We start from the raw sequence: 13,670 nt of genomic DNA, 5'->3' as shown, positions 1-13,670 counted from the left end.
GAGTACGCCGAGGCATTGGAGAGAACCCATGCTGAGTTGGGGTTCCTCCGCGGACATTGTGGGGTTGCTTTTGAGTTGGGCAGCAAGAGCATTAAGCGACTTATTCTCTGGACAGTCACGTACCTAATGAGGACCGTTGCATATGAAGCATGGGCTGCGTGGTTTCGGTTCCTCCTTCTTGCCCTTCGATTTTCCTTGCCCACTCTTGTTGCTAGGCGGCTTTTTCTGCCCCTAATCTTTGCGGTTGTTGTTGGCCTTGTCCTTGCGACTCTCTCCCCCACCTTTGCCTTAGTTGTCTTTGGATTGGGTAGAGTATTCGGTGAGCAACTTCGCAATGGCGATGACGTCATCAAGTGTTTGAACACCACGCCTATCAAGCTCGGTCTTGGCCTAATCCTTGAGGACATCTTGGAAGTAGAAGAGTGAATCCTTGCCCGACATGTCGCTTATTTCCAACATGAGGGTAGTGAACTCGTTGATGTAGTCACGGATGCTATCCGATTGCTTAGGGCGACGTAAGCGCGCTCGCGCTTCTTTTTCAGCATTGTTTAGGGCGAATTACTTTCGGAGTTCTTGCTTGAAGTAGGCCCAAGTGTCGATAGTGCAAATGCCTTTGCCCATCTCGCCATGCTTGCGATGCCACTATAGTTGTGCAGCGCCTCTAAGATAGGTGGGTCTTGTGCCCACTTTCGATGCCTCATCTCGGACACCCATGGTATCGAACTATTGATCAAGCCCAAAGAGGAAATTGTCCACGATTGTGGCGTTGCGTGTGCCATCATAGGTGTCGGGCTTTAGCACGTCATTGTGGCGCGCATCACTCGTACTTGCAGAAGCTGGACTAGCAGAGAGTGTGCGCTTGTGCCATGCCCAATCCGAGCGGACGTCCTCCACTTTCGCACGGACAGCGCGTAGTTCATCCTGAACAAAGTTACGAAGTTTGAGCAACTCATCATGAAAAGAACGAAACTCACCTCAGAGAGTGTTCGCTTGCTTTTGGATGAGAGCTTTTGTTGCCACCGTGAACTCGGCGTATTCTCCCTCGAGACCGTCCACTCTTTCCTCTAATCCCTCGAGGCTATCTTGAGCGGCAGACAATGCGATTTCGAGAGTGCTTACACGAGGGTCCAACGCATCCACGGATGGGGCCTTGGACTTGCCGTGAGTCTTGCCTTGGGCGAGCTCTCCCTCACGGTCGCGGCTTAGTTCCAGTGGAACGTCCACACCAACAACACCCTCTTGTGCTGGATTCGAAGGGTTGGTCATTGCTCGTGAGCTAATTTGCGTGGGTGCAAAGCTTAGCTCTGATACCACTTGTCACGGGATGAGTGTTTTGCGCAACAAACCCGTGCGGCACTTAGACAACTTTGTCGAATGTTGCTAAGTAAGCCTTTGAGCTTCTCAACTAGCTAAGTCTAGAGGTTTTCGAAGAGATAGAGAGAAGAGAGCAATGGAGCCGAATGAAGAGAATTGTATTACTCACAAGAGAGATTACAAGAGAGCTTACAATGCTTGAGTTGCTTGCTCAATGCTTGTTGTTCAAATGCCTAATGCCATCCCATATTTATAGGGGAGACTTGCCAAGCTCTAGAGATTCTAGAGAATTCTACCACTTCCTAGCTATTTACATGTGCTAGAATTGTATAGAGAATTCTAGAGTATTTACAAGCTCAATGTGCTAGAGTTGGCTAGAACTTTCCGGAATTGGGCCAAGCTAGCACTCTTGGCCTTGTGTTGGCTTTCTAACCCAAAATGGTGGGCAATTGGGCTAGCAACTTGGGCAGTCCGCAACATTAAGGAGAGAACCCTCTAGGGAAGTGAGATTACCTAAGCATGTAGGGATAGATTCTGAAAACTCATTGCCATCCAAGATCAATGTATCCAGCCTATGTAGACGGCATAGATCGTCTGGGATTGATCCTGCCAACTTATTAGATGAAAGAAATAAACCTTGGAGATTCTGTAGTCGGTCGAATGTAACAAGAACTGGTCCAGTCAATTCATTGCCTCCTAATTGTAAGACTGTAAAGTTGGTTAAATTGCTGATCACTTGAGGAATGTTGCCGCTAATACTGCAATTGAAGATATAAAGTCTTTCCATAGAGATAGAAAGATTACCGATTGAACTTGGAAGGATGCCGTCAAGTGGATTGTTTGATAAGGCTGTCTTAATTTGTTGCAATTTGTCAAAGAGGAAAGAAAGCTCAATTCTGGAGTTGAAGATGCCAAGTAATTATCATTTAAGCCGAGAACCTGGAGGGTTCTTAAATTACCAATTTTGTTTGGAATAAAGCCTGAAAATGAGTTTAATCCCATCTCCAGAATGGTGAGGTTAGAAGCATTGGTGATGAAACTTGGAATGGTTCCAGAAAATCTATTAATTGCCAAGCCAAGATAATCAATATTAGGAAGTGCAAGGTCTGTTCTTGAAGGAAGATTTCCCGAGAGAGAGTTGTTAAATAGGTCAATTTCTTTCACTGCTGACTTGTTGAAGATTGTCGATAGTACTATACCAACTAGGTTGTTGGATCCAAGCCATAAAGTATCTTGATTGCGAAGATTACCAACTTCTAGTGGTATCTCACCTGCAAAAACAGATGCAACAAGCACAATTACAAAACCTTTTCTAAGGAGAGAAAAAAAAAGTACCTATGAAAGAAAATGACTGATAAGTTAAGAGTATTTTTATATTTTTTAACATACCGTGGAGTTTATTGTAGATGAGAGATATCTTTTGAAGCGAAGTGAAGTTTCCAATTTCTTTTGGTATGGCTCCTGATAAATCATTTAATCCCAAATTTAGCTGTTGCAACTGTTTGCATTTTGATAAAATGGAAGGAATTTTGCCGTGGATCATGTTGTTGTTCAAAAGAAGGGCTTTTAAATTAGGAAGATAATTGCAAATAGTTTCCGGAAGTTCACCAGAAAATCTGTTAGTAGACAAATCACTTACCAGCATTGAAGACATGTTGAAGGTGAAGGAAGATAGAGAACCAGAGAGCTGGTTGTCACTGAAATAAAGAAATTTTAGCGTATGCATGGTGAAGATGGAGGAAGGAATGTCACCAGAAAGCTTGTTCTGACTCAGATCAAGCGTCACCAGTGAAGAAAGGTTTCCAAGTTGAGGAGGGATGGTGCCTTGCAGATTAAAGCTAGAAATATTTAAGGCTGTGACTCTGTGGCTATTGACATCACAAGTGATGCCAATCTAGCTACAAAAAGAGGTATTCGAGGTCCAATTTTGCGCCAAAAAATTGGTTGGATCATAAGTTATATGAGCTTTTAAGGCAAGAAGAACTTGTTGGTCTGTTGTAATGTTGTTGCTTGCTGTTGCTGCAACAACTAAGGAAAGAAGCAGACAATGGATTAATGACACTGTGATCATACTGAGGCTATAATTTCTCTCAATGGGAGGATATAAGATTGCTGTTTGTTGTTGGTTTGGTATTGGTAATGCAAGGAGACTCGATTCCTGAGGATAAATAATGAACCATGAGGAAAATATATTTAAGACTTTTCTTTTAAAGGGGGTTGACTTTAGGAATATACTTCTATATTCTGAATCGTGTTGATGTGTAAAAAGGATACTAATATCATTTGCTTAAAGTCTTTAATGTGTGCTTAGTTGGAAGAATTAGAGGAGAGGAGAGGAAATAGTGTCATACATTCGAAAGTTGAAGATTAAAAAAATAATAATAATAATTAAAGCAACAATGCTGGAACATTTAGCAGGCAGCAATGTGAACAATGGAAAATATATAAAAGTTTTTATTTCTTTTCGACCATCTTCTTCTATAATAATTATTTCTTTTTTTAATCTTAATCTTTCTAATTATTAATTTTTTAATCAAATATGGGACATTTGATTATGTAATTATGTAAAAATATTATAATTGGTTAGAAATTGAATGTGGTTGTTACGGAAATTGCGCAAATTATTTTGATATTAAAGCTATTGTCAGTCTGTCTCATCTTTTATTAATATATACCTAAATCTATGAACCCAAAGATTGTTTTTTTTTTTTAAATATTATTAACAAATCCTAAAGGTCTCAAAGATTACAAGTTAATTAGGAATTACGAATCCTAAAGTCTAAAAGATTACCAGTTAAGTAGAATAAATAATTTTTCATTCATAAAATGAATCTGAACACTGCAAGGTAAATTTCACTAAAACAGTGGTGTTATAGCCCAGCTAAGATTAACATCTAGAACACAGCTCTTCCTTACTTTGTTACAAAAGAATATCCCAATCTAAATGTGTTAGTGATATCATCATAAAGTGTTCTCTAATTCTTCAAGATCTTCGCAATTCCATCATGTCAAATCAGAACAACACAAATTCATATTAGCTGTTAAATCTTGTACAACATTCTCTTCTCTGAAAATTTGTGAGTTGAATGATCTCATGCATGGCTCCAATTCATGTTGGTCTTCAAATCCAGCCACTGTTTTCAATTCTGTTGAAAGATTAAGGGAGTTCGTTACTTAAGCACCACCAGGCAGTTGTCGAATCACTTTTTAAGGCATAAATGATTCCATCGTCTCCTTGTGGCAAATAGGCATCATGAAATCTGACGTTGGCCGAAATGTCTAAGCAAAAATAACCTTGACTATCTTTAAACAATGCGGCACAAACTGTTTGCCTTCGTATATAAATATATGCTTGGAAGCTTTTAAATAAGGCATGAACCTCGCATAACAAACTTCTAAAACAATATAACTTTAATTTCCTCAAATATTTTATAATTTTAAATGATATTTTGTTAATCAGAAAAATATGAAAGAGAACTTAATTAAGGCTATAATGAAAACATGTCATTCATTTATAATCTATGTGGTCTTATCCTAATCCACAGCAATACCCAGCTATTACTTTATATATATATATATATATACACTTTTTAATTTTTAATTTTTTTGAATGATCTCGACGAAGCGAGTTAGCTTTATATATACACTACTTATTGTAGAAACATCAAATATATTGTCACATAAAATGAGTTCTCAATGAACAATTCACAAATCATGAATGCACTAATTAATCATATACTCTTGACTGATCATTTGTTTATGATTTAAGCATTATTTTTATAGCAAAATTTCATTTTGACAATTTGTGGAAATGAACCGATTATGAATATATTGTAAAATAAATTATTGATATATTTATTATACATCAAATTGACTTGTCACATCGATAAATAGATATCATTGGATACATAATGACAATATATTTTTTCTGTAATAGCAAAATCAAATAATGAAACCGTGCACTGCAGACAGCCTACAAAACTCATCAAATACGATTCTATTCACAACTTATCATGATCAGGGCCTCAGCTACCATGCAGGGCATAAAATCCCCTGTATGGTGCAGGGGCTACCATTAAGCCGTTGGATTCAGCTTATTTGAATCCAACGGTTGGGGTTTTAATTTGAAAAAAAAAAAAGAAAACGTGAATAAAAGTAAAAAAAAAAAAAGGCAACCAGAAGAAAAGCATTTTCATCTCCCTCTCTTTCTCCCCTCACCCCCCTTGTTCTTTCTCCCCCCCTGAAACATTGAACGAGAAAATCCTCATCTTTCTCCCTCTCCATCCCCACATTTTACCTCGCTCTCGCCCTTGCTCACGCTCCCGTGCTGCTGCTGTTGCTACGGCGTCTCTGTTGCGGATCAATTGGTGTTGCTGCTACTACTGCTACGGCGTCTCTGTTGAGGATCAACTGGTGCTGCTGCTACTGCTGTGTCTGTGCTCCGTCTCGATTGGTGGTGGTGGTGGTGCTGCTGCGTCTCTGCTCTGTCTCGACTGGTGCTGCTGCTGCTCTCGCTGTCTCTCTCAGGTTGCTCTTATAACGAAATCTGAGCATATATGTTGAGGATCGACATTGGCTCACTGGAATTATTCTTCTATTTGGGTAAATTTTGAGTAATTATTATTTATATTGTGCATATGATTTCATTATTCTTATATTTCCAAGCTTTACTTGTTCCTGCGTTTTAAGGAATAAGAAAAGAAAAGCAGTGTAAGAGAAATAATAAGAGTGGAAATGGCAATGTTGTCAATGAAGAAGAAACCTTTCATTTTTGCTTTGGTTCTGTGTCTTATTATGGATATAGGATTTGGTGTTGGTGTCTTTGTTGCAGAGTTATGAGAAAGCAAGTTACAGTCGTGGGTTCAACAAATCTTTTGGCAAGATTTTTTATACTTCTAATCATGGAATTCTTCAACTCACTAACGGCCTGGCTTCTACACCTCAAATGGGGTAAGGGCTTTCATTTTTTTTAATTGTCATGCTCCAATTTTCAAGGATTTAACTTAATAGCTACAAAAGGATAAACTTGCATATCATGGGACCTTGGTGGTATGAGGATTTTGGTTGATGCATGAGTATCTTGTGTCACATGTCCAAGAGAAAATGTTAATGCGTTTGATTTGGTTTTTGCTTTCCTGTTTGTGTCTTGCAGTTGGAATAGTTGGAATTTTTTTCCCTGCAATATCATTTAAGCCATCATTAAAGAAATTGGTATTTGTTTGTTAGCTCATATGATTCGTTTGTTTTATTATATCATACTGAGAAGCAATTAACATATTGGCAATGACAATTTGGAAAGTCTTGTTATGAAGAATAAGAGATAAGCGCATTAATTCACTTCGGTTGCAAAGAATTTGGATGAATGAGGGATGATGATTCTAAAAAATAGTGCAATGGCAGATAAATAACTGAAAGTTGAAATAGAGTTTGTTGGGGATAGAAAGAATGATTTCTATCAAATAGGCTTTGATTAATTTAAATGGCAGATACTCATTTGAATTAATCTTTTTTTTTTTACAACTGGGGCCTTGCATATCCTGAGTTTTTTTAAGAAAGTGATCGCAATGATGATGATAATATTGATTCTCATTATGTCTTCACGATCACAAGTTTATCTTTTCGAGGTACTTGTATAAGCTTTATAGGTTTACTGTGTAAATAATACACTAGGAACATATAGTTTGTTATTATCTGATGATTTGCATTTTTCAATTTAATTTTTGTTGAATGCATTGAAATTACAACAAAATGGTTGTGATTGGATATGAAATACACTGGGAACCTATGTATACATATATACCATATATTATTTTCAGTTCTGTGTTTTGGACAATTCGGTTTTGATGTTGGCTTCATGTTATGTTTATAACTGCTGTGTTTTTGCATCTTGTTTGCTGAACAAGCACTTTTAACTTGATGGCTTATGTCTATCAACTATCCTCACTTCATGAGTAGTTATTGCATTCGACAAAGCACCTGAATCCCAAATGTAGTTTCAGTGGTTCTAAGATATCAATTTATTCTCCCATTTCCTCGCTGACGATGATAATTCTATTTTAATTTCTAAACTATATCTTCCATTTCATGCCTTGAATCAGAAGGATGAATTTCGTGAAGTTGCAACGACATGTGAGACTGGACATGACTTTCCATCGCAGTAGGCAATATTAAGGGCATGGTCCCAAACTCTAAGACCTTGAGATTACAAGATGTAGGGCATCATAATTGAAAGCATGTGCTCATGGCAATTTTTGTGGCAATACATTCAATCTCAACCATTTATTTATTGCACAGGAAACACTTCCTGTTAGATCATTTTTATGAATGATTCTTGTCATCACTTTTGCACTAAAATATGTGTTTGTCCGGTGTCCTTTTTTTTTTCCTTGTACCACATTGTTTTCATTGGGTTGATTCCATTGTATTAATTAATTTTGTAAATAACTGATTTTTGTTGTATTCCTCATTGATTAAATGTGAACATTGTAAATTAAACTATTATTCTATTTTAATTCTTTTCTATGAATGATTTGATATGAAATCTAAATTGTAGAGATGAATGGTATAAGAGATAAAATTGTAATTTCTATGCAACATGATTACACGCTTAATGTATGATGCCCATCATGTAATTTTTATAATTATTTTGTTTAAATCATAGATATTGTAATATTTTAATTATAGTATAAAAATAAAGATAATATGATTTTTTTTTCAATTAATGCTAATGATTAAATTTTATTATCATTTAGTTTTTTATAATTATTTAGTTTAAATTATTTATGGTATGGTTGTGTATGTATTAGTTAAACAATTACTCTTTAATTATAAGTATGACTTAAATATTTAGTAAAAATTATTTTTGAAAATGGTATTACCAACCACATATTCACTATTTTTATCATTCTCAATTATGTCTACCGAACACATATTACTGTTTTCAATTTTAAAGTATAAGATACAGAACATGATACCAAACACATAATTAAATTCAAAATACAACAACTGTAAAACATTATTTTCATTCTCATTTTTGTTTTTAAAAATTACTAATTTAGAAACAATACCAAATGGACCCTAAGGGCCCGTTTGGTATTGTTTTTGAATTTGTATTTTCTAAAAATAAAAATGAAAATGAAAATGAAAATGGTGTTTTGCAGTGCTGTATTTCAAATTTAAATATGCGTTTGGTATCATTTTTTATATCCTGTATTTTAAAATTGAAAACAGTAATATGCGTTTGGTAGACACATTTAAGAGGATAAAAACAGTGAATATGTGTTTGGTAATATCATTTTCAAAAACAGTTTTTATTAAATATTTAAGTCATATTTATGAATAAAAAGTAATTGTTTAACTAATACATACACAACCATTCCACAAATAGTTTAAACAAAATAATTATAAAAAATTACACGATAATAAAATTTGAGTATCAGCATTAATTAAAAAATGTTTATATTGTCATTGTTTTTACACTAATTTAGATATTATAACACATGATTTAAACATAATAATTATAAAAAATTACATAATGGACGTCATGCATTACATGTATACTCATGCCATATTGAAATTCTATTTCCTATACCATTCATCTCTGCAATTCAGATTTCATATCAAATCATTCATTAAAAGAATTAAAATACAACAATATGTAATTTACAATATTCACATTTAATCAATGGCGAATACAGCAACAATAAGTTATTTACAAATCCAGAGCTTGGGACCATGCCCTTAGTATTGCTTGCTGCGATGGAAGGCCTTGCCTCAGTCTCACTTGCCATTGTGACTTCGTTTGGGTTTCAGGTGCTTTGTCGAATGCAATAACTACCTATGAAGTGAGGGTGATTGGTAGACAGACATCAGCCATCAAGTAAAAAGTGCTTGTTTAGCAAAGAAGATGCAAAAGCACAGCAGTTCCAAACATAACATAAAGCCAACACAAAACCAAATTGTCCAAAACACAGAACTGAAAATAATATATGGTATATGTATACATAGGTGCCCAGTGTATTTCATATCCAATCACAACCATTTTGCAGTAATTTCAACTAAGTATCTGCCATTTGAATTAATCAAGCCTATTTGACAGAAGTCATTCTTTCTATCCCCAGACAACTCTATTTCAACCTTCAACTATTTATCTGCCACTGCACTATTTTTAGAATTATCATCCTTTATTCACCCAAATTCTTTACAACCCAAGTGAATTAAATATACTCAAATCTAAACAAGAAACCCGAATTCACCCAGGATAACATAAGATTGGGTGTAAATTAAAGCCCTATTTATATTTGATCAGTGCTTGGCGAAGCTTGGATTCTTGACGATGGTCACAGGGCAAGACGCAAGTTATTAACAGCCCATGATAGAGCAAATTTGCTGCTCAGTGAAAAGTCCAGTGCCACTCCGATCTTCTTGTCCCCTGCCATTTTAAAAATTGATTGAGAACAAACTTCATGTCCTTGTCCATGCTACGAAAGTATGAACAAATAATCAATTCCAAAATCTTGGCATAAACTAAGGGAATCCACAATATAACATGCTTTAAAAAACAATTTCTCAAAATTATTCAAATAATTAGTCAAATAATTACTCAAAATTTGCTGAAATAAAACAAATACCAGCAAGAGAAAAGGCCGAGAGAGCAACGGCAGTCCAGGCGATCAAGACAGAGCAGCAGCAGCTAGACTGAGACAGAACAACAGTAGCTACGTGGAGACGGAGCAGCAGCGACCACAGCGGAGACGGAGCTGCAATAGTGGCTGAGATAAAGTTGCAGCGGTAGTAGAGACGAAGGACAACAGTTGGCACACCGTGAGAGAGTAGATCGGGAGAGATAAGGAGAGAGTGTGTGTTGTTGGATGAAGATAAGGAGAGAGAGGACAAAGATCTGCTGTAAGATCGAGAAAGAATGGGGGTGGGGGGGAGAGAGAGCTGTTGACGAAGAGAAACAGATGAGGAGATATAGCCACGAGCTCATGATTTTGTTTTTTAATTTATTTTTGAGTTTAGACTTGTAATATTTAGAGAACATGTTTAACATGTTTTCACAATTGTAGTTATAAAAGTGTAATCTGGATTCCTTATTTTGTAATTTGTTCTATGAAATTAATGCACCAAACATGTATCTTTGTGGATTCTGAAAACGAAAACAAAAACAAGGGGTGAAAAAGGGTACCAAACAGGCCCTAATGTTTTCCGTTTTTAGGGTTTATGTTGGTTTTGATGATGAGTACAAGTTTGTTTGGTTGCTGAGAAAGCGGATGGGAAAATAAGCCTATAAATTTGTATGGGAATTAATAGAATTAAAAATGGTTGCAAGGTTATTTATAGTGGAGATTTTAGCTGTAAAAAGTGCTGGCAGAATATAAGAGCTCTTCCAAATTTATTTGCGAGACCACTTATTGCAACCATTAGTATTTTACTCATTTTGGACTTTTTTTTTCAAACTTAATAGTTAAGTCATATATTGCTTTAGCACACTCATTTCTTCACGTTAATGGTTCACTTTCACAATTTTCACTTAAATGTGAAAATTTTCAATTTCCACTACAACTTAGTTGAAAGCCATTCATTGTGTTTAGTACCTTTTCAAGCCTTAATCAACAAATTAAAGCCACACATTGCTTAACTAGAATTTCAATAATAATTAAAAAAATTAAAACAATTAGGATTATTGATATAATAATTAACAACCGAAAACCAAATATTTATATATTCAATCATACTTTTCTTTAATAAATAGAAAAAATTTGAGGTATTTAAAAATAATTACATGAAACATTGAACAACGAATATGAAACAGATAACTTAAAATATACAACAACGAACATAAAATATGGGTACCTCTGTAATAGTGAACATGAAACATAAAACATGAAACATAAAACGTAAACATGAAATGGGGGCAAAAAAAAAAATTTCGGGGTATTTAAAAAATTAGTACATGAAACATTGAACGACGAACATGAAACAGATCAATAAAATATGCAACAACGAACATAAAAATATGAGTCTCTCTCTAACAGTAAACGTGAAACATAGAACAGCAAACATGAAACATAGAACGTAAACATGAAACGGGGGCAAAAAGAAAAATTTCAGGGTATTTGAAAAATCAGTACATGAAATATTGAACAACGAATATGAAACAGATCACTTAAAATATGCAACAACGAACATAAAATATGAGTCCCTCTCTAACAGTAAACATGAAACATAGAACAGCAAACATGAAACATAAAACATAAACATGAAACATAGAACATAAACATGAAACGGGGGCAAAAAATAAAAAATTCGAGGTATTTGAAAAATCAGTACATGAAACATTGAACAATGTGTTAGCCTATATGGCTATAGATATTGATTTTGATGATAACAAACCACATGTGTTGATTACACAAAGATTTATGAATTGTGCTTTTATAATAAGAAAATGACGTTATGAAATTAAAGTGTTTTGGACTAAAATGAAAGTATTTTAAAACCTTTGATATTGTTTTAAAATTTCAGATTTGGACCTATTTGAAAATATTTAAATATTTTGGGTCATTCTATAATTTCACATAGTTTGGGTGAAATCATAATTTCAAAAAGTTTTGGGATTGACAAAGCATTATTTAGAAATTCTGAAATTGGACCTATTTGAAAGCTTTCATAACGTTTTGAGCCATAATATAGTTTTATAAAGTTTTAGGGTCAAACTATAAATTTAAAAAAATTTCATTGTAGCAGTTACTGTAGCAAGCGGCTAACCAGATATGGTAAGCGGTAATCCGGATTTTGGGCAATAAGTTTCTAGAGCATAAACGGCTGTCCGAATTTTGCAAGCGGCTATCTGGATTTCAAAAGCGGCTAACTGGATATGAAAAGCAGCATGCCCGGTATTCTGAAATTCAAATTTTTGCCTTAACGGTAACATAAAAGCTGCTAATCGGATTCCATAAACGGTAAGCCGGTTATGACCAAAATGTGCATAACGGCTAGTTTTTGGGCTCAAACTATATAAACTCAAATCCAATTCTATTTCAAGCCCTCTAGCAAGCATAAACAAAAAGCACACGAGATATCTTGAGCTCTCAATTCGCAAATCATAAAACATTGAATCATCTCTTGTTCTTCATTTTGAATATCTACTATTTGAGTGAGTTTTGTTGTAACTTTCATTTCTTCATCTTAATTGTAAGTGTTTGAGTGTGTGAGACACTTGAGTGAAGAGATTGGGAGATAATATCTTTATTGTAAAGGTTCATTGATACCTTGAAGTCAATTGTAAACGTTTGAAGCCTTGGAAAGGCTCAGATAGTGAAATCCTCAAGCTTGGATCGCTTGGAGGCGTGGACGTAGGTGGAGATTGCCGAACCACGTAAAAATTCGTGTGTTTGTTTCTCTTCTCCCTTACTCATTTGTTATTGTGCTTTTATTGAACTTATTGCTTTCGAATTTATTAAGACGTTAGACTGGATTGTTGTGTGGCTTTGTTAGGATAATTTTTAAAATACCAATTCACCCCCCCTCTTGGGTTGCACACTTATATTTCATTTGGTATTAGAGTAAGGTGCTCTTGTTTAAATTTAACCGTCTAGAGCTAAAGATCAATAACAACTCAAAATGATTCCACATTTAGAAAAGGGCAGTCCACCACTAGACCACCATATTTTGATGGAAACGATTACCCTTATTGGAAAACTAGGATGAGAATTTACTTGCAAGCTTTAGATTACGAAATTTGGGAAATCGTTAATGATGGTCCTTTCATGCCTTTGACTAAAAATGAAGTCGGGGAAGATATTCCAAAACCTTTACAGGAATGGAATGAATTCGAAAAGAGAAAAGCTTCTCTAAATTCCAAGGCTATGAATGCCTTATTTTGTGCACTAGATAAGAAAGAGTTTCATAGAGTGTCTAGTTGCGAAAGTGCTAATGAAATTTGACACAAACTTGAAGTTGTTTATGAAGGCATGAATCAAGTGAAAGAATCTAAAATAAGTAGGTACGCTCGACAATATGAATTGTTCCAAATGGAACAAAATGAGAGTGTGTACTCTATGTATACTAGATTTACGGACATAGTGAACACTCTAGGAGCCCTAGGAAAGACCTTTTCAAATAGCGAAAAAGTTAAAAAAATCATTAGGTCGCTACCTAAGGAATGGAGACAAAAAAGGACTGTCATTGAGGAAGCCAATTATTTAAATGTATTACCTATTGATGATTTAATTGGTTCTCTCATTTCATATGAAGAAGATTTGGCAGCAGAAAAAGGGCATGAGGAAAAGAAGAAAAGCATTGCTCTCAAGGCTTCAAAACGTGAGAGTGATGAGGAAATCGAGATGGATGATGAG

At 35.1% G+C, this 13,670-nt stretch overlaps 2 long non-coding RNA genes across 2 annotated transcripts; one reads left to right on the top strand and one right to left on the bottom strand.

The window, feature by feature from the left end:
• The first annotated feature begins 5,797 nt into the window (after window positions 1–5,797).
• LOC127899999 (uncharacterized) lies at window positions 5,798–7,505 on the top strand. The gene is made up of 3 exons (XR_008051902.1): window positions 5,798–5,916; window positions 6,146–6,264; window positions 7,413–7,505. It is a non-coding gene; the product is annotated as an uncharacterized LOC127899999 (long non-coding RNA).
• Window positions 7,506–9,290: 1,785 nt separating this feature from the next.
• LOC127899773 (uncharacterized) lies at window positions 9,291–10,109 on the bottom strand. Its single transcript, XR_008051822.1, has 2 exons — window positions 9,945–10,109; window positions 9,291–9,745 (listed from the first exon to the last, which is right to left on the bottom strand). It is a non-coding gene; the product is annotated as an uncharacterized LOC127899773 (long non-coding RNA).
• Between the last annotated feature and the right edge of the window lie 3,561 nt (window positions 10,110–13,670).

Source organism: Citrus sinensis, chromosome 9 (assembly GCF_022201045.2).
Source record: "Citrus sinensis cultivar Valencia sweet orange chromosome 9, DVS_A1.0, whole genome shotgun sequence".
NCBI classification, from domain to species: Eukaryota; Viridiplantae; Streptophyta; class Magnoliopsida; order Sapindales; family Rutaceae; genus Citrus; species Citrus sinensis.
This window is presented reverse-complemented; position numbering and strand designations above follow the sequence as displayed.